The following is a 21,588-nucleotide window of genomic DNA, read 5'->3' as shown; positions in this document are numbered from 1 at the left end:
AGTGCAGCCCGGCGTTGGAGCCGCAAGATTGGAAGGCTCTACCGAAGCCTGAGCCCGGGTACCCTTTGTGTCATCCTCCTGCCAGGAACCGCTAGCCCTCATGGATCTCTCTCTGGCCTGGGACTCATGGGAATAAAAGATGAAGAAGAGGAAAGCACCGGCCCAAGCATGGGTTTGTGAGTCTCATCCTTCCTGGGCGATGGTGGAGAAGACGGTCAGGCTGCAGCTTCTCCAGAGACTGCTGGGCCTCTTGGTTCAGTGGACGGCTTTGTGTGGGAAGTTGGTGTGCCGGCTAACGGGTCTAATCCATTGACATGGCATGCACAAGCTTTCAATGAATGCCTAAAATTCAAGCCTTCCTCATCTTAAGACAGGGTGGGTGGGGGAGCGGGAAACTAAAACAAAAAAAGACGCCACACTGTGCCCCATGAGTCTGTACAATTACTATGTGCCAATTGAATAAAAAAAAAAATATATATATATATATGATTAAAAATAAAGTAAAAGGGAAACAAAATAAATACAACTTATTATTAAACCAAAATAAATGTACACGTGTTTGATATCTTCAGACGTTTAAAATTCCATTCATGCTATGTGACACTTTAGAAATGTGATGGGATCTGAGTGGAGCGAATGAGCCCAGTGGTTATGTGGTTGAGTCTCAGAAACTGGTAAGGCTTGCAGCGTGGCTGACCAACTGACTGAAGGGCAGATTGCAGAATTCAAAGAAGCTTTCCCACTATTTGACTGGAAAGGGGATGGAACTGTACTATACTAACAAAGGAATCGGGAAGTGTAATGACATGGTCTCTTGGGTGGAATCCCACAGAAGTCGAGTTTCAGGACTTTCAGGACGCGATTAAGGGAGTAGCTGCTGGTGGTAATGGTAAAATCGACCTCCCTGAATTTCTGACAATGATGGCAAGAAAAAGGAAACACAGACTTAGGGCACTATATAACATGTGGGGCATGTTGCATCAGAAAGGAGGAAACCGAACTTGCTGCCCGCTTCCGGGTCCTGGGGCCACCTGTGGCTAAGAAAGCGCCTGGGGACCGGCCAGAGGGCGTTGCCTGGGTTGTGAGAAAAAACCAGATGACCTCTAGGACAGGCTCAGAACCCTTCCACCCTCTGGACAGCTCGGGTCTCCCATTAGGGCCCCTGAGATGGGTGAACACGTGAACTCTCCCCACCTTGCTGACCATTATCCTGATTGGCTCCTGTGCCTTGTATTAGCTGTGTGTGTGTTTTCTCAATAAACTGAGATCCTGCTTTGACTGGTCTCCCTGGCTTGTCTGATTGTCCTCCCTTGGGGAAGGGCTGGGTGCTGGGGGGGGGGGGTCGTCAGTGGGCCCTTCCTTTCTTGGTTCCTCATGGTCGGGGCGTGCTCTCCCAATCTCTCCCGCAGGTCAGGAGGGAAGCGGGTGGGGTGGGGTGGGGCTAACCCCCCCACACACACATCTGGCACCCAACGTGGGGCATTAAGAAGTCGGTTCACCAAAAGTGAGAGTATCGCCTAGCCAAGCCAATAGGGTTTCGAGGTAGGGGTCTCCCCGAAAAGATGGGGCAATCTCACACTAAGTATGAGGACCAGTATTGGGAAGCCATTGTTGAGGAGCGACTTGGGTCACAGCGAGTCAGTCCTCTCACTGCCCAGGAGGAGAAAGGCTTAAAGCCTCACTCTGACAATGGCCTCCTGGACCCTTTTGATGCCTGGCCTGGTCCTCTGGGTCCCACACCAAGTGCTCCTGTCCTGGATCACGCGGTAGAAAAAGTCGGGAAGGGGAGCGGCCTATGCCATATTGTCACCCCTCCCCCCAAGGAAATTCTCCACGCTCTTGTGCGAACCTGGAAAAGCTGGTTAAGCTGCCTTCTTGCAACACCAGTGATGACTCACCCCCATTGTGTATGGCCCTGTCTTGTTAAGACCAGCTATGAGATGACTCATCCCCATTGTGTATCCAGTTCTTGGTAAATGCTAACCCTGGGGGCAATAGACCAGCCTTATGATATTCCTGGGAGGCCCAAGGTTTATTTATAGAAGCTCAATTCACCATAGCTAAACTATGGAACCAACCTAGGTTGGATAAAGAAAATGTGGTATGTAATATTTGATGGAATATCACTCAGTTTTAAAGAAGAAGGGAATTATGGTATTTCCGGGTAAATGGACGGAGTTGGAGAATATCATGATAAGTGAAATAAGCCAAATCCCTTAGAACCAAAGGCCAAATGCCTTCTCTGATATGGATGTTAATTCACAATCAGGGCCAAGGTGCTAGGGAAGAATAAAGTTACTTTAGATTAGGTAGAAGAGAGTGAAGGGAGGGGAGGGATATGGAGATAGGAAGAATAGTAGAATGAAACAGACATTATTACCTCACATACACATATGACTGTATGACCGATGTGATCTGACAATGTGTACAAGAAGAAAAATGAGAAATTATACCCTATTTATTTATGATATATCAAAATGCATCCTACTGTCATGTATAACTAATTAAAACAGATTTTAACGATTTTTTTTAAAAAAGACAATTCTACTCATTCAAGAAAGAAATCCATAGTCACTGCCCTTTTTTTTTTGGACAAAATTTATTGACAAAATACATGTGGTCAGTTACACTTAAGTTGCATAACATGATATTTTGCTATATGTAAATGCTGTGAAATGATAGCTCAAATCATCTAACATATCTATCACTTCAGAATAGTTAACATTTTCTTTTCTTTGTTAGATTTTTGTGGTGGGAATACCTAAGGTCTACCAATCAAGGAAAGTCCAGGACCAGATCGATTCTCAGCCGAGTTCTATGAGACCTTCCAAGGAGAATTAACACCAATACTGCTCAAAACGTTTCGTGGAATATGAAAAGGAGAGAACCCTTGCAATCTCATTCTGTGAAGCTGATATCACCCTGACGCCGAAACCACACAAGCACACATCAAGGAAAGAAAACTTCATACCAATATCCACGATGAACATCGATACGAAAATTCTCAATACAATTCCGGAAAATAGCATACAAAAACATATTAAAAAGATAGTGTGCCACAAATCAAGTGGGGTTCACATACAGAAATCAATAAACATAATTCATCACATCAATATACTTAAAAACAAGAATAATATGATCATCTCAATAGAGGCAGAAAAAGCATTTGACAAATACAGCACCCTTCATGTTCAAAACACTAGAAAAACTAGGAATAGAAGGAACACACCTCAACCTCATGGAAGCTATCTATGCAAACCCCAAGGTCAGCACCATCCTAAACAGAGAAAAATTGAAAGCATTCCCTCTAAAAACTGGAACAAGGATGTCCTCTTTCAAATGAGTAGACTTTTCTAAGGCACTTTAACATGTCTCCAAACACCAGAGGAAAAATCACTTAGAACACTGCGCCTACCTCAACTAATTTTTTCAGAGCTTCCTGCCACCCGCTTTCTGCCTAGCTTGCCTCCATATCTAGCGAGGTCCCTGGCTCTGGGCGGTATCCACATTCATGACTCCTCCTATGCCCCTTGCTTCCATGACACTGCCCAGATCCTGCCTGTGTCTGTCCTGAAGGTCCAGTTAGAGGCTCAGAACCAGCCCAAGGACTCCCTTGCAAAAAAGCAGTGCTGGCAGATAAGTATTTGCAAAACACAGCCACTTTCAGGCGAGTCATCTGCTCAGTGGCTTACTCCATCAAGGAGCTTCCTGCATCTCTGGACCTAGCTGGACTGGAAGCATGAGCCAAAAAGAGATCTATGCTATTTTTCTTGTAAAGCCTGATTCAAATGCGCTTCTCTGTTTTGGTTTTACTGCTTTTCATCCTTACGTTTTAATGTTATAAGTGTACATGATAAATATTTAAACGGGATGCATATAAGGTTAAGAAAAAAAAAAAAAAAAAAAAAAGGTCTCCTTCCATCACTTCCTCACTTTCACAGAAGCCATAACGATGGTACCAGTTCCAGAAATGTTCATTGCATCTATATTGCGTCTATAAGTACATCTCTGCATACATACATCCCCTCATTTTCAATTAATAGCACTGTGTACACCCTTCTGCCCTTGGTTCTTGTCACCTGATATCTTAGAGATTGTCTTACCTCAGTGGACATATAGTTTTTCTCATTCTTCTTAGCAGTCACACAATATTCCGTTATAAAATGTGTCATAATTTTTTCTATATTTCGCTTACTTTATGATGCATTTTTAAATTTTTATCTATTCTGACTTGTTATATATGACAGCAGGATGCAATTCAATTCATATTACACAAATAGAGCACCATTTTTCATGTCTCTGGTTGTATGCAAAGTAGAGTCACACCATTTGTGTTTTCATACATGCACTTAGGGTAAGGATGTCTGTCTCTTTCCACCATCTTTCCTACCTCCATGCCCCTCTGAAAAACCAGCTTCTACCTCAGAGCAAAGCCCGCCCAAGGAAGGGACATGACCTTTGTCCTTGGAAAGACCCACAGAGCACTCCTGGGCACATTCCCACCCTTCTAAGTGGTTTATCTACAAATAACAGGAGAGATCTGCTGGGCCAGGTGTCCCTGACTCAGTCAGGCTAGGTGGGGACCCATAGCAACCCGCTAGCAGCCACCAATCAGCATGAGACAGGGAAATACCTGGGATGCCAGATGACCCTCCCAGTAGTTTATGGTGTTGGGAAACCATGTAGTTCATCAAGAACACCCCTCTTGGCGTAAACCAATCAGTTCAAATGAATCCCCCTCTTGTAGTAACCAATCATCACTACCCAACTTGTTCCCGCCAGTGAATGTGCTAATCATGTTTTAGAGTTGTTCTTTGATTTTCCCGCAATGTGTGATGATTTGCCAAGAGATGCTATGATGTTTGTGGGGGTCCCTGCCTTCTCCAAAGAATGTATAAAACTGCTGCAAACCCTGGGCTCGGGGCCTCTCAGCGTCACCAGTTGCTGTGTGCACGCAGAGGACCCAGCTAGCTCGCAATAGACACCTCTTTGCTGCTTACATGGATCTTGGTCTCTGGTGACCTTTTGGGGGTCCAGAATTCGAGCATAAAACCTCCCTTCTCCTCTCTCCCCTTTTCCCTAGCGAAAGGTCATGTATTTTTCCCATGCTCCCCCCACCCCGTCCCCATTATAAATCATCATCCCTGTATCAGACAATACATTCGGCATTTGGATTTTTAGGGTCGGCTTACTTCACTCAGCATTTTATTCTCCAACTTCATCCATTTACTTGCAAATGCCATGATTTTTTCTTCTCCTTTAATGCTGAGTGATATTCCATTGTGTATATATGCCACATTTTCTTCATCCATTCATCTAATGAAGGGTATATCTAGGTTGGTTCCACAATTTAGCTATTGTGAATTGTGCTGCTGTAAACATTGATGTAGCTGCATCGTTGTAGTATGCTACTTCTGAGTCCTTTGGGTATAAACCGAGGAGTGGGATACCTGGATCCAATGGTGGTTCCATTATGAGTTTTCCAAGGAATCTCCATACTGCTTTCCATGTTGGCTGCACCAATTTTCAGTCCCACCAGCAATGCGTGAAGGTGCGTTTCCCCCCCACTTCCTTGTGAAAACTTATTGTGGTTTGTATCCTTAACAGCTGCCATTTTTACTGGAGTGAGATGAAATCTTAGAGTGATTTTTTTATTTGCATTTCTCTAATTGCCAGAGATGCTGAACATTTTTTCATATATTTGTGGATTGATTGTATATCGTTTTCTGAGAAACGTCTGTTCAGTTCTTTGGCCCCTTTATTCACTGGGTTATTTGTTTTTTCGGTATTAAGAGTTCTGAGTCCTTTATATACATTTATATATATATATATATATATATATATATATATACACACACACACATATTTATATAGATGAGTGCTCTATCTGATTTGTGTGTGGTAAAAATTTTCTCCTATTCTGTAGGCTCTCTGTTCACCTCACTTATTGTTTCTTTTGCTGCAAAGAAGCTTTTTAGTTGGAATCCATCTGATTTATTGATTCTTGATTTTATTTCTTGCACTATAGCAGTCTTTTAAGGAATTTGGGGCCTAATCTCACATGATGAAGATTAGGGCCTACTTTTTCTTCTGTTAGACCCAAGGTCTCTGGTTTAATTCCTAGGTCCTAGTTCCACTCTGGATTGAGTTTTGTGCATGGTGAGAGACTGGGGTTTTAATTTCATTTTGTTGCCTATGGATTTCCAGTTTTCCCAGCACCGTTTGTTGAAGCGGCTATCTTTTCTCCAAAGTATGTTTTGGGCACCTTTGTCTGATAGAAGATAATGGTAATTTAGTGGGTTAGTCTCCGTGACCTCTATTCTGTACCATTGGTCTACCAGTCTGTTTATATACACAAGGGAATGTTACTCAGCAATAAAAAGAGAATACCGTCATGGCTTTTGCAGGTAAATGGACCGAGATGGAGGAGATGGTGCTAAGTGAAGTCAGCCCATCCCAAACAAACGAATGCCAAGAGTTTTCTCTGGGATGGGGAGCATGGGAGGAAGAGATGAACTCTAGATAGGGGAGAGAGGAGTGAGAAGGGAAGGGAGGGGGCAGGGGGTTAGAAATGATGGTGGAATGTGATGGCCATCGTTACCCAAAGTACACGTATGAAAACATGAGTTGGTGTGAATATACTTTATCTACCACCAGAGATGTGAAACTGTGCTCCGTACGTATAATATGAATAGTAGTGAATTGTGCTGTCATATATTAAAAAAAATTTAATAATTAAAATAAAATAAAATTGATAGAATACAGAGAATAGTGGTTACCAGAGCCCGGAATGGGTGTAGGGGAGGGGACATGGCAAGAGGATGGTTAATAGGTATGGGGGGTGCCCTTGGATAAGAGAAATGACTTACTATTAGTATTCCACAGCATGGTAGGATAGCTGTGATTGACAACAATATTAAATATTTCAAAATACCTGATTGGGGGTGTATCTCAGTGGTAGAATAATTGCTGAGTATGTACAAGGCCCTGGATGCAATCCTCAGTACTGGAAGGGGGAAACTTGATAGGGTTTTGAACGTTCCCAATACAAAGGAGTGATGCATGTGTGAGTGACATATATGCCAATTACCCTGATCTGATCATTACGCTTGGAACACAAGTATTAAGATGCCACACTGAAAACAACCCAATAAGATCAATGAACCCATTCACACTACGGGGCAAATGGCCAAGTACCCCTTAATGTGTTCTGATGAAAGAGAAACTAAACTAGACTTTGGGAGGAAAGACCTGGGTTCTTGTACGGTGATGCTTTTTGTTTGTTTGTTTGTTTTGTTTTTTTGTACACCGAATTGAACACAGGGGCACTCAACCACTAAGTCACATCCCCAGCCATATTTTGTATTTTATATATATATATATTTTATTTTGAGACAGGGTCTCACAGAGTTGCTTAGTGCCTCTCTAAGTTGCTGAGGCAGGCTTTGAACTCACGATCCTCCTGTCTCAGTCTCCAGAGCCGCTGGGCTGTCATCCTCTTTTTTATTTTAGTAGTCATTTTACCTACATAGGCCTCAAGCACATATTAGCAAACTTAGCTTAATTTTATCTGCTCCCTGTATTTTACAGTAATGTTGGGGAACTCATGATTGTAGGGGTACAGAAACACTGAAGACCTTTAGCTATTTTTGTCTTTACACTTTTTTTTCCCCCCCTTTTCAAGTCTTTGCTACTTATACAGCACAATTCTGAGAAAATATGAAACACAGGGCACGGTCCTGTCCCCTGGAACTTAACGAATCTGGGTAATGAAACTACTGGAAGGTAATCCACTGTAAAGGTCCCCCAGAGGCAATACGCTGGAATACAAAGGGGAGATTTTACTGAAGTTGCAACAGGGGTTCACTGGATGCTTTGACTACATCCCTTGTCGCTTTGAAACTTACATGTTTGTTTCTCTTTTCCCCAACCTTCTCCTCCCTGATCTTCTTTGCCCTAACCTTCTCCTCCTGGTTTTCTTTCCCCTACCCTTCTCCTCCCTGATCTTCTGATTTTCTTTTCCCTAAACTTCTCCTCCCCGTTCTTTTCCCCCTCCCTGATCTCCTCCTCTGGGCTCTTTTCCCTAATCTTTTCCTACCTGCTCTCTCCACCCTAATCTCACTTTCTCTGAATCGCCTATGAAAACCCCCTGTATAAAAACCCCCTACTCCTGCTGACGTGAGAATCATTGTTTCTCCTTTGCTAGCCAAGCAAGAAACCACCCTTTTTCCTTCTCAAGACCGTTTTCTCTTGCTGGATTGGCATCAAGGCAAGGACAGCTTTCTACGCCAGGGACAGCTTTCTACACCAAGGACAGCGTTCCGCAACAAGGACTCTAGTACAGGATCATGGAGCCAGAGAAGGAGAAGACCGGGAGGCTGAACAGCCAGAGGAGACGGGTCCCCGACTGGCTGATGGGGACGCCCGAGGTAAGGATACCCCCCGGTTCGGATCTCGTGGACAGGCAGCCCGAGCCCAAGAGAGCCCGGTTGTCTGGCATCGTAATGGCTGAAAACTGTGAAATAACCCACGAGCAGCTATGTGAGCTGCTCAAGTATGCAGTTCTGGCTCAACCGGTTATTGAGAGACCCAGGTGGTGCCAGCTTCTTTATGGAAAGCACCTGAGCAGAACAGTGGTTGTCATCCTTCAAGGGATGAGTCAACTCCACTTCTACAGGTTCTATTTGGAGTTTGGATTTCTCCGAAAAGCCTTCAGACACAAATTCCGCTTGCCTCCTCCATCATCTACTTTTCTAGCTGATGTTATCGGGCTACCAAATCAAAGGGCTGGATATCTGCCTAAGACCATGGGAGGATCTTTACCGTCCGCCAGTACAAAGCCCGAGGTCGACCTGCAGAATGACCCCGTCATTCAGAAGTATGGCTCTCAGAAGGTGGGCGTGCTGCGATGCCTTCTGACAGAGGAGGAGATGAGAACATTTGACTTTCCGTTACAAGGTTCTCCCGACTGTGAGGACTTTGTAACGACCGGATGTAATGCGTCTGTCACAGAGAACAGCCCTCTCTTTGGGCTGGACGGAGAAATGTGCATCACGTCCAAGGGGAGAGAACTAACACGCATCTCACTGGTTGCCGAAGGGGGCTCCTGTCTTATGGATGAGTTGGTGAAACCCGATGAGGAGATTGTAGACTACGCCACCTGCTATTCAGGGATCACGGAGGAGATGCTTAAGCCGGTGACGACGAAACTGAAAGACGTTCAGAGGCGGTTGAAAGCACTGCTTCCTCCTGATGCGGTGTTGGTAGGTCATTCCTTAGACGTCGATCTCCGAGCACTGAACATGATCCATCCGTATGTTATCGACACCTCATTGCTTTACGCCAGGGAGCGGGGCAGAAGATTCAAGCTAAAGTTCTTAGCCAAAGCTATTTTGGGCAGGGACATTCAACGTTCGGAAAGGGACGGTCATGATCCCACAGAGGACGCCACCGCGACCCTTGAATTGGCTCAATATTTCCTCAAGTATGGCCCAAGGAAGATTGCAGAACTCAATCTGGAGGTGCTATGGAGAGCCCAAGACCCAAGAAATGTCAGAGAAAAGTTCCAGTACCCCTACAGAGGTGCTTTAACTTGTTTCGATTCGGCGCATCAGAAGCTCCTTTTTGTAACCCGAGAGACAGATGATATTGAACTGCCTTCTCCTGAAGATTGTGAAACTATTAAGTGCCTTTCCAACAGAGAGGTCTTTGAGCAGGCCCGAAGGCAAGTCCGCCTGTACCCCTTCAGCATTATTCGGTTCTCTTTTGAGCCCTTTTCACCTCTCCTCACTGAGGAAGTGAACAAAAGGATGCGGATCAAGTGGACAGAGATGTCAACTATCTATGCTGGGCCCTTGAGCAAAGATTGTAAACTAAGTGCTCTGAAGAGGCTGTTTAGGAGCTTTGGCCCAGTTCGTGCAATGACTGCTGTTCTGGAAACGCATCAGCCTCATCTCTCTATAGAGTATGAAGTCCTGGAAGCTGCCCAGCTGGCCATCGAGTCCTTGAATGGCGTTCTGGTGGAAGGTGTGTACATAAAGGTACAGAGACCTGTGACAGAACTCACTCTGGATTGTGACACACTTGTTAAGGAGCTGGAACGAGATTCTGAGAACCGAGCCACTATTTATCTGTCTGGAGTTAGTAAAGATTTCTTAGGACATTCTCAGGAACTACCGAACCTCTTTGGTGGCCTGGAAGCTGTGATGGTGCCTCCAGATGCTAAAAGCGGAAGACAGGAAAAATACTGTTTCCTGCAATTCAAAACTTTTGGCAATGCCCAGAGGGCCCTCCATGTCCTCACAGGCAAGGACTGGAAGCTGAAAGGCAGGCAGGCCCTAACGCCCAGGCACCTCCACGCGTGGCTTAGGAGCTCACCACCTGAATCAAGAAGGCCCGCAGGACTGACAGTTAGACCTCCTCCCTCAGAGCGGGAGACCCTGCAGAACTTAAAGGCGGAAAACGCAAAGAGTGCAGCCCGGCGTTGGAGCCGCAAGATTGGAAGGCTCTACCGAAGCCTGAGCCCGGGTACCCTTTGTGTCATCCTCCTGCCAGGAACCGCTAGCCCTCATGGATCTCTCTCTGGCCTGGGACTCATGGGAATAAAAGATGAAGAAGAGGAAAGCACCGGCCCAAGCATGGGTTTGTGAGTCTCATCCTTCCTGGGCGATGGTGGAGAAGACGGTCAGGCTGCAGCTTCTCCAGAGACTGCTGGGCCTCTTGGTTCAGTGGACGGCTTTGTGTGGGAAGTTGGTGTGCCGGCTAACGGGTCTAATCCATTGACATGGCATGCACAAGCTTTCAATGAATGCCTAAAATTCAAGCCTTCCTCATCTTAAGACAGGGTGGGTGGGGGAGCGGGAAACTAAAACAAAAAAAGACGCCACACTGTGCCCCATGAGTCTGTACAATTACTATGTGCCAATTGAATAAAAAAAAAAATATATATATATATATGATTAAAAATAAAGTAAAAGGGAAACAAAATAAATACAACTTATTATTAAACCAAAATAAATGTACACATGTTTGATATCTTCAGACGTTTAAAATTCCATTCATGCTATGTGACACTTTAGAAATGTGATGGGATCTGAGTGGAGCGAATGAGCCCAGTGGTTATGTGGTTGAGTCTCAGAAACTGGTAAGGCTTGCAGCGTGGCTGACCAACTGACTGAAGGGCAGATTGCAGAATTCAAAGAAGCTTTCCCACTATTTGACTGGAAAGGGGATGGAACTGTACTATACTAACAAAGGAATCGGGAAGTGTAATGACATGGTCTCTTGGGTGGAATCCCACAGAAGTCGAGTTTCAGGACTTTCAGGACGCGATTAAGGGAGTAGCTGCTGGTGGTAATGGTAAAATCGACCTCCCTGAATTTCTGACAATGATGGCAAGAAAAAGGAAACACAGACTTAGGGCACTATATAACATGTGGGGCATGTTGCATCAGAAAGGAGGAAACCGAACTTGCTGCCCGCTTCCGGGTCCTGGGGCCACCTGTGGCTAAGAAAGCGCCTGGGGACCGGCCAGAGGGCGTTGCCTGGGTTGTGAGAAAAAACCAGATGACCTCTAGGACAGGCTCAGAACCCTTCCACCCTCTGGACAGCTCGGGTCTCCCATTAGGGCCCCTGAGATGGGTGAACACGTGAACTCTCCCCACCTTGCTGACCATTATCCTGATTGGCTCCTGTGCCTTGTATTAGCTGTGTGTGTGTTTTCTCAATAAACTGAGATCCTGCTTTGACTGGTCTCCCTGGCTTGTCTGATTGTCCTCCCTTGGGGAAGGGCTGGGTGCTGGGGGGGGGGGGTCGTCAGTGGGCCCTTCCTTTCTTGGTTCCTCATGGTCGGGGCGTGCTCTCCCAATCTCTCCCGCAGGTCAGGAGGGAAGCGGGTGGGGTGGGGTGGGGCTAACCCCCCCACACACACATCTGGCACCCAACGTGGGGCATTAAGAAGTCGGTTCACCAAAAGTGAGAGTATCGCCTAGCCAAGCCAATAGGGTTTCGAGGTAGGGGTCTCCCCGAAAAGATGGGGCAATCTCACACTAAGTATGAGGACCAGTATTGGGAAGCCATTGTTGAGGAGCGACTTGGGTCACAGCGAGTCAGTCCTCTCACTGCCCAGGAGGAGAAAGGCTTAAAGCCTCACTCTGACAATGGCCTCCTGGACCCTTTTGATGCCTGGCCTGGTCCTCTGGGTCCCACACCAAGTGCTCCTGTCCTGGATCACGCGGTAGAAAAAGTCGGGAAGGGGAGCGGCCTATGCCATATTGTCACCCCTCCCCCCAAGGAAATTCTCCACGCTCTTGTGCGAACCTGGAAAAGCTGGTTAAGCTGCCTTCTTGCAACACCAGTGATGACTCACCCCCATTGTGTATGGCCCTGTCTTGTTAAGACCAGCTATGAGATGACTCATCCCCATTGTGTATCCAGTTCTTGGTAAATGCTAACCCTGGGGGCAATAGACCAGCCTTATGATATTCCTGGGAGGCCCAAGGTTTATTTATAGAAGCTCAATTCACCATAGCTAAACTATGGAACCAACCTAGGTTGGATAAAGAAAATGTGGTATGTAATATTTGATGGAATATCACTCAGTTTTAAAGAAGAAGGGAATTATGGTATTTCCGGGTAAATGGACGGAGTTGGAGAATATCATGATAAGTGAAATAAGCCAAATCCCTTAGAACCAAAGGCCAAATGCCTTCTCTGATATGGATGTTAATTCACAATCAGGGCCAAGGTGCTAGGGAAGAATAAAGTTACTTTAGATTAGGTAGAAGAGAGTGAAGGGAGGGGAGGGATATGGAGATAGGAAGAATAGTAGAATGAAACAGACATTATTACCTCACATACACATATGACTGTATGACCGATGTGATCTGACAATGTGTACAAGAAGAAAAATGAGAAATTATACCCTATTTATTTATGATATATCAAAATGCATCCTACTGTCATGTATAACTAATTAAAACAGATTTTAACGATTTTTTTTAAAAAAGACAATTCTACTCATTCAAGAAAGAAATCCATAGTCACTGCCCTTTTTTTTTTGGACAAAATTTATTGACAAAATACATGTGGTCAGTTACACTTAAGTTGCATAACATGATATTTTGCTATATGTAAATGCTGTGAAATGATAGCTCAAATCATCTAACATATCTATCACTTCAGAATAGTTAACATTTTCTTTTCTTTGTTAGATTTTTGTGGTGGGAATACCTAAGGTCTACCAATCAAGGAAAGTCCAGGACCAGATCGATTCTCAGCCGAGTTCTATGAGACCTTCCAAGGAGAATTAACACCAATACTGCTCAAAACGTTTCGTGGAATATGAAAAGGAGAGAACCCTTGCAATCTCATTCTGTGAAGCTGATATCACCCTGACGCCGAAACCACACAAGCACACATCAAGGAAAGAAAACTTCATACCAATATCCACGATGAACATCGATACGAAAATTCTCAATACAATTCCGGAAAATAGCATACAAAAACATATTAAAAAGATAGTGTGCCACAAATCAAGTGGGGTTCACATACAGAAATCAATAAACATAATTCATCACATCAATATACTTAAAAACAAGAATAATATGATCATCTCAATAGAGGCAGAAAAAGCATTTGACAAATACAGCACCCTTCATGTTCAAAACACTAGAAAAACTAGGAATAGAAGGAACACACCTCAACCTCATGGAAGCTATCTATGCAAACCCCAAGGTCAGCACCATCCTAAACAGAGAAAAATTGAAAGCATTCCCTCTAAAAACTGGAACAAGGATGTCCTCTTTCAAATGAGTAGACTTTTCTAAGGCACTTTAACATGTCTCCAAACACCAGAGGAAAAATCACTTAGAACACTGCGCCTACCTCAACTAATTTTTTCAGAGCTTCCTGCCACCCGCTTTCTGCCTAGCTTGCCTCCATATCTAGCGAGGTCCCTGGCTCTGGGCGGTATCCACATTCATGACTCCTCCTATGCCCCTTGCTTCCATGACACTGCCCAGATCCTGCCTGTGTCTGTCCTGAAGGTCCAGTTAGAGGCTCAGAACCAGCCCAAGGACTCCCTTGCAAAAAAGCAGTGCTGGCAGATAAGTATTTGCAAAACACAGCCACTTTCAGGCGAGTCATCTGCTCAGTGGCTTACTCCATCAAGGAGCTTCCTGCATCTCTGGACCTAGCTGGACTGGAAGCATGAGCCAAAAAGAGATCTATGCTATTTTTCTTGTAAAGCCTGATTCAAATGCGCTTCTCTGTTTTGGTTTTACTGCTTTTCATCCTTACGTTTTAATGTTATAAGTGTACATGATAAATATTTAAACGGGATGCATATAAGGTTAAGAAAAAAAAAAAAAAAAAAAAAAAGGTCTCCTTCCATCACTTCCTCACTTTCACAGAAGCCATAACGATGGTACCAGTTCCAGAAATGTTCATTGCATCTATATTGCGTCTATAAGTACATCTCTGCATACATACATCCCCTCATTTTCAATTAATAGCACTGTGTACACCCTTCTGCCCTTGGTTCTTGTCACCTGATATCTTAGAGATTGTCTTACCTCAGTGGACATATAGTTTTTCTCATTCTTCTTAGCAGTCACACAATATTCCGTTATAAAATGTGTCATAATTTTTTCTATATTTCGCTTACTTTATGATGCATTTTTAAATTTTTATCTATTCTGACTTGTTATATATGACAGCAGGATGCAATTCAATTCATATTACACAAATAGAGCACCATTTTTCATGTCTCTGGTTGTATGCAAAGTAGAGTCACACCATTTGTGTTTTCATACATGCACTTAGGGTAAGGATGTCTGTCTCTTTCCACCATCTTTCCTACCTCCATGCCCCTCTGAAAAACCAGCTTCTACCTCAGAGCAAAGCCCGCCCAAGGAAGGGACATGACCTTTGTCCTTGGAAAGACCCACAGAGCACTCCTGGGCACATTCCCACCCTTCTAAGTGGTTTATCTACAAATAACAGGAGAGATCTGCTGGGCCAGGTGTCCCTGACTCAGTCAGGCTAGGTGGGGACCCATAGCAACCCGCTAGCAGCCACCAATCAGCATGAGACAGGGAAATACCTGGGATGCCAGATGACCCTCCCAGTAGTTTATGGTGTTGGGAAACCATGTAGTTCATCAAGAACACCCCTCTTGGCGTAAACCAATCAGTTCAAATGAATCCCCCTCTTGTAGTAACCAATCATCACTACCCAACTTGTTCCCGCCAGTGAATGTGCTAATCATGTTTTAGAGTTGTTCTTTGATTTTCCCGCAATGTGTGATGATTTGCCAAGAGATGCTATGATGTTTGTGGGGGTCCCTGCCTTCTCCAAAGAATGTATAAAACTGCTGCAAACCCTGGGCTCGGGGCCTCTCAGCGTCACCAGTTGCTGTGTGCACGCAGAGGACCCAGCTAGCTCGCAATAGACACCTCTTTGCTGCTTACATGGATCTTGGTCTCTGGTGACCTTTTGGGGGTCCAGAATTCGAGCATAAAACCTCCCTTCTCCTCTCTCCCCTTTTCCCTAGCGAAAGGTCATGTATTTTTCCCATGCTCCCCCCACCCCGTCCCCATTATAAATCATCATCCCTGTATCAGACAATACATTCGGCATTTGGATTTTTAGGGTCGGCTTACTTCACTCAGCATTTTATTCTCCAACTTCATCCATTTACTTGCAAATGCCATGATTTTTTCTTCTCCTTTAATGCTGAGTGATATTCCATTGTGTATATATGCCACATTTTCTTCATCCATTCATCTAATGAAGGGTATATCTAGGTTGGTTCCACAATTTAGCTATTGTGAATTGTGCTGCTGTAAACATTGATGTAGCTGCATCGTTGTAGTATGCTACTTCTGAGTCCTTTGGGTATAAACCGAGGAGTGGGATACCTGGATCCAATGGTGGTTCCATTATGAGTTTTCCAAGGAATCTCCATACTGCTTTCCATGTTGGCTGCACCAATTTTCAGTCCCACCAGCAATGCGTGAAGGTGCGTTTCCCCCCCACTTCCTTGTGAAAACTTATTGTGGTTTGTATCCTTAACAGCTGCCATTTTTACTGGAGTGAGATGAAATCTTAGAGTGATTTTTTTATTTGCATTTCTCTAATTGCCAGAGATGCTGAACATTTTTTCATATATTTGTGGATTGATTGTATATCGTTTTCTGAGAAACGTCTGTTCAGTTCTTTGGCCCCTTTATTCACTGGGTTATTTGTTTTTTCGGTATTAAGAGTTCTGAGTCCTTTATATACATTTATATATATATATATATATATATATATATATATATATATATACACACACACACATATTTATATAGATGAGTGCTCTATCTGATTTGTGTGTGGTAAAAATTTTCTCCTATTCTGTAGGCTCTCTGTTCACCTCACTTATTGTTTCTTTTGCTGCAAAGAAGCTTTTTAGTTGGAATCCATCTGATTTATTGATTCTTGATTTTATTTCTTGCACTATAGCAGTCTTTTAAGGAATTTGGGGCCTAATCTCACATGATGAAGATTAGGGCCTACTTTTTCTTCTGTTAGACCCAAGGTCTCTGGTTTAATTCCTAGGTCCTAGTTCCACTCTGGATTGAGTTTTGTGCATGGTGAGAGACTGGGGTTTTAATTTCATTTTGTTGCCTATGGATTTCCAGTTTTCCCAGCACCGTTTGTTGAAGAGGCTATCTTTTCTCCAAAGTATGTTTTGGGCACCTTTGTCTGATAGAAGATAATGGTAATTTAGTGGGTTAGTCTCCGTGACCTCTATTCTGTACCATTGGTCTACCAGTCTGTTTATATACACAAGGGAATGTTACTCAGCAATAAAAAGAGAATACCGTCATGGCTTTTGCAGGTAAATGGACCGAGATGGAGGAGATGGTGCTAAGTGAAGTCAGCCCATCCCAAACAAACGAATGCCAAGAGTTTTCTCTGGGATGGGGAGCATGGGAGGAAGAGATGAACTCTAGATAGGGGAGAGAGGAGTGAGAAGGGAAGGGAGGGGGCAGGGGGTTAGAAATGATGGTGGAATGTGATGGCCATCGTTACCCAAAGTACACGTATGAAAACATGAGTTGGTGTGAATATACTTTATCTACCACCAGAGATGTGAAACTGTGCTCCGTACGTATAATATGAATAGTAGTGAATTGTGCTGTCATATATTAAAAAAAATTTAATAATTAAAATAAAATAAAATTGATAGAATACAGAGAATAGTGGTTACCAGAGCCCGGAATGGGTGTAGGGGAGGGGACATGGCAAGAGGATGGTTAATAGGTATGGGGGGTGCCCTTGGATAAGAGAAATGACTTACTATTAGTATTCCACAGCATGGTAGGATAGCTGTGATTGACAACAATATTAAATATTTCAAAATACCTGATTGGGGGTGTATCTCAGTGGTAGAATAATTGCTGAGTATGTACAAGGCCCTGGATGCAATCCTCAGTACTGGAAGGGGGAAACTTGATAGGGTTTTGAACGTTCCCAATACAAAGGAGTGATGCATGTGTGAGTGACATATATGCCAATTACCCTGATCTGATCATTACGCTTGGAACACAAGTATTAAGATGCCACACTGAAAACAACCCAATAAGATCAATGAACCCATTCACACTACGGGGCAAATGGCCAAGTACCCCTTAATGTGTTCTGATGAAAGAGAAACTAAACTAGACTTTGGGAGGAAAGACCTGGGTTCTTGTACGGTGATGCTTTTTGTTTGTTTGTTTGTTTTGTTTTTTTGTACACCGAATTGAACACAGGGGCACTCAACCACTAAGTCACATCCCCAGCCATATTTTGTATTTTATATATATATATATTTTATTTTGAGACAGGGTCTCACAGAGTTGCTTAGTGCCTCTCTAAGTTGCTGAGGCAGGCTTTGAACTCACGATCCTCCTGTCTCAGTCTCCAGAGCCGCTGGGCTGTCATCCTCTTTTTTATTTTAGTAGTCATTTTACCTACATAGGCCTCAAGCACATATTAGCAAACTTAGCTTAATTTTATCTGCTCCCTGTATTTTACAGTAATGTTGGGGAACTCATGATTGTAGGGGTACAGAAACACTGAAGACCTTTAGCTATTTTTGTCTTTACACTTTTTTTTCCCCCCCTTTTCAAGTCTTTGCTACTTATACAGCACAATTCTGAGAAAATATGAAACACAGGGCACGGTCCTGTCCCCTGGAACTTAACGAATCTGGGTAATGAAACTACTGGAAGGTAATCCACTGTAAAGGTCCCCCAGAGGCAATACGCTGGAATACAAAGGGAAGATTTTACTGAAGTTGCAACAGGGGTTCACTGGATGCTTTGACTACATCCCTTGTCGCTTTGAAACTTACATGTTTGTTTCTCTTTTCCCCAACCTTCTCCTCCCTGATCTTCTTTGCCCTAACCTTCTCCTCCTGGTTTTCTTTCCCCTACCCTTCTCCTCCCTGATCTTCTGATTTTCTTTTCCCTAAACTTCTCCTCCCCGTTCTTTTCCCCCTCCCTGATCTCCTCCTCTGGGCTCTTTTCCCTAATCTTTTCCTACCTGCTCTCTCCACCCTAATCTCACTTTCTCTGAATCGCCTATGAAAACCCCCTGTATAAAAACCCCCTACTCCTGCTGACGTGAGAATCATTGTTTCTCCTTTGCTAGCCAAGCAAGAAACCACCCTTTTTCCTTCTCAAGACCGTTTTCTCTTGCTGGATTGGCATCAAGGCAAGGACAGCTTTCTACGCCAGGGACAGCTTTCTACACCAAGGACAGCGTTCCGCAACAAGGACTCTAGTACAGGATCATGGAGCCAGAGAAGGAGAAGACCGGGAGGCTGAACAGCCAGAGGAGACGGGTCCCCGACTGGCTGATGGGGACGCCCGAGGTAAGGATACCCCCCGGTTCGGATCTCGTGGACAGGCAGCCCGAGCCCAAGAGAGCCCGGTTGTCTGGCATCGTAATGGCTGAAAACTGTGAAATAACCCACGAGCAGCTATGTGAGCTGCTCAAGTATGCAGTTCTGGCTCAACCGGTTATTGAGAGACCCAGGTGGTGCCAGCTTCTTTATGGAAAGCACCTGAGCAGAACAGTGGTTGTCATCCTTCAAGGGATGAGTCAACTCCACTTCTACAGGTTCTATTTGGAGTTTGGATTTCTCCGAAAAGCCTTCAGACACAAATTCCGCTTGCCTCCTCCATCATCTACTTTTCTAGCTGATGTTATCGGGCTACCAAATCAAAGGGCTGGATATCTGCCTAAGACCATGGGAGGATCTTTACCGTCCGCCAGTACAAAGCCCGAGGTCGACCTGCAGAATGACCCCGTCATTCAGAAGTATGGCTCTCAGAAGGTGGGCGTGCTGCGATGCCTTCTGACAGAGGAGGAGATGAGAACATTTGACTTTCCGTTACAAGGTTCTCCCGACTGTGAGGACTTTGTAACGACCGGATGTAATGCGTCTGTCACAGAGAACAGCCCTCTCTTTGGGCTGGACGGAGAAATGTGCATCACGTCCAAGGGGAGAGAACTAACACGCATCTCACTGGTTGCCGAAGGGGGCTCCTGTCTTATGGATGAGTTGGTGAAACCCGATGAGGAGATTGTAGACTACGCCACCTGCTATTCAGGGATCACGGAGGAGATGCTTAAGCCGGTGACGACGAAACTGAAAGACGTTCAGAGGCGGTTGAAAGCACTGCTTCCTCCTGATGCGGTGTTGGTAGGTCATTCCTTAGACTCGATCTCCGAGCACTGAACATGATCCATCCGTATTTATCGACACCTCATTGCTTTACGCCAGGGAGCGGGGCAGAAGATTCAAGCTAAAGTTCTTAGCCAAAGCTATTTTGGGCAGGGACATTCAACGTTCGGAAAGGGACGGTCATGATCCCACAGAGGACGCCACCGCGACCCTTGAATTGGCTCAATATTTCCTCAAGTATGGCCCAAGGAAGATTGCAGAACTCAATCTGGAGGTGCTATGGAGAGCCCAAGACCCAAGAAATGTCAGAGAAAAGTTCCAGTACCCCTACAGAGGTGCTTTAACTTGTTTCGATTCGGCGCATCAGAAGCTCCTTTTTGTAACCCGAGAGACAGAGATGATATTGAACTGCCTTCTCCTGAAGATTGTGAAACTATTAAGTGCCTTTCCAACAGAGAGGTCTTTGAGCAGGCCCGAAGGCAAGTCCGCCTGTACCCCTTCAGCATTATTCGGTTCTCTTTTGAGCCCTTTTCACCTCTCCTCACTGAGGAAGTGAACAAAAGGATGCGGATCAAGTGGACAGAGATGTCAACTATCTATGCTGGGCCCTTGAGCAAAGATTGTAAACTAAGTGCTCTGAAGAGGCTGTTTAGGAGCTTTGGCCCAGTTCGTGCAATGACTGCTGTTCTGGAAACGCATCAGCCTCATCTCTCTATAGAGTATGAAGTCCTGGAAGCTGCCCAGCTGGCCATCGAGTCCTTGAATGGCGTTCTGGTGGAAGGTGTGTACATAAAGGTACAGAGACCTGTGACAGAACTCACTCTGGATTGTGACACACTTGTTAAGGAGCTGGAACGAGATTCTGAGAACCGAGCCACTATTTATCTGTCTGGAGTTAGTAAAGATTTCTTAGGACATTCTCAGGAACTACCGAACCTCTTTGGTGGCCTGGAAGCTGTGATGGTGCCTCCAGATGCTAAAAGCGGAAGACAGGAAAAATACTGTTTCCTGCAATTCAAAACTTTTGGCAATGCCCAGAGGGCCCTCCATGTCCTCACAGGCAAGGACTGGAAGCTGAAAGGCAGGCAGGCCCTAACGCCCAGGCACCTCCACGCGTGGCTTAGGAGCTCACCACCTGAATCAAGAAGGCCCGCAGGACTGACAGTTAGACCTCCTCCCTCAGAGCGGGAGACCCTGCAGAACTTAAAGGCGGAAAACGCAAAGAGTGCAGCCCGGCGTTGGAGCCGCAAGATTGGAAGGCTCTACCGAAGCCTGAGCCCGGGTACCCTTTGTGTCATCCTCCTGCCAGGAACCGCTAGCCCTCATGGATCTCTCTCTGGCCTGGGACTCATGGGAATAAAAGATGAAGAAGAGGAAAGCACCGGCCCAAGCATGGGTTTGTGAGTCTCATCCTTCCTGGGCGATGGTGGAGAAGACGGTCAGGCTGCAGCTTCTCCAGAGACTGCTGGGCCTCTTGGTTCAGTGGACGGCTTTGTGTGGGAAGTTGGTGTGCCGGCTAACGGGTCTAATCCATTGACATGGCATGCACAAGCTTTCAATGAATGCCTAAAATTCAAGCCTTCCTCATCTTAAGACAGGGTGGGTGGGGGAGCGGGAAACTAAAACAAAAAAAGACGCCACACTGTGCCCCATGAGTCTGTACAATTACTATGTGCCAATTGAATAAAAAAAAAAATATATATATATATATGATTAAAAATAAAGTAAAAGGGAAACAAAATAAATACAACTTATTATTAAACCAAAATAAATGTACACGTGTTTGATATCTTCAGACGTTTAAAATTCCATTCATGCTATGTGACACTTTAGAAATGTGATGGGATCTGAGTGGAGCGAATGAG

General features: G+C 44.7%; 2 pseudogenes; both read left to right on the top strand.

The window, feature by feature from the left end:
* Positions 1–8,348: 8,348 nt before the first annotated feature.
* LOC139705482 (RNA exonuclease 5 pseudogene) lies at positions 8,349–10,649 on the top strand (annotated as a pseudogene).
* Positions 10,650–18,826: 8,177 nt separating this feature from the next.
* Positions 18,827–21,127, top strand: LOC139705481 (RNA exonuclease 5 pseudogene; annotated as a pseudogene).
* The last annotated feature ends 461 nt before the right edge of the window (positions 21,128–21,588 follow it).

This window comes from Marmota flaviventris, chromosome 4 (assembly GCF_047511675.1).
Source record: "Marmota flaviventris isolate mMarFla1 chromosome 4, mMarFla1.hap1, whole genome shotgun sequence".
In the NCBI taxonomy this organism is placed as follows: domain Eukaryota; kingdom Metazoa; phylum Chordata; class Mammalia; order Rodentia; family Sciuridae; genus Marmota; species Marmota flaviventris.
The sequence above is the reverse complement of the archived record's forward strand: the minus strand, read 5'-3'. Positions and strand labels throughout refer to the sequence as shown.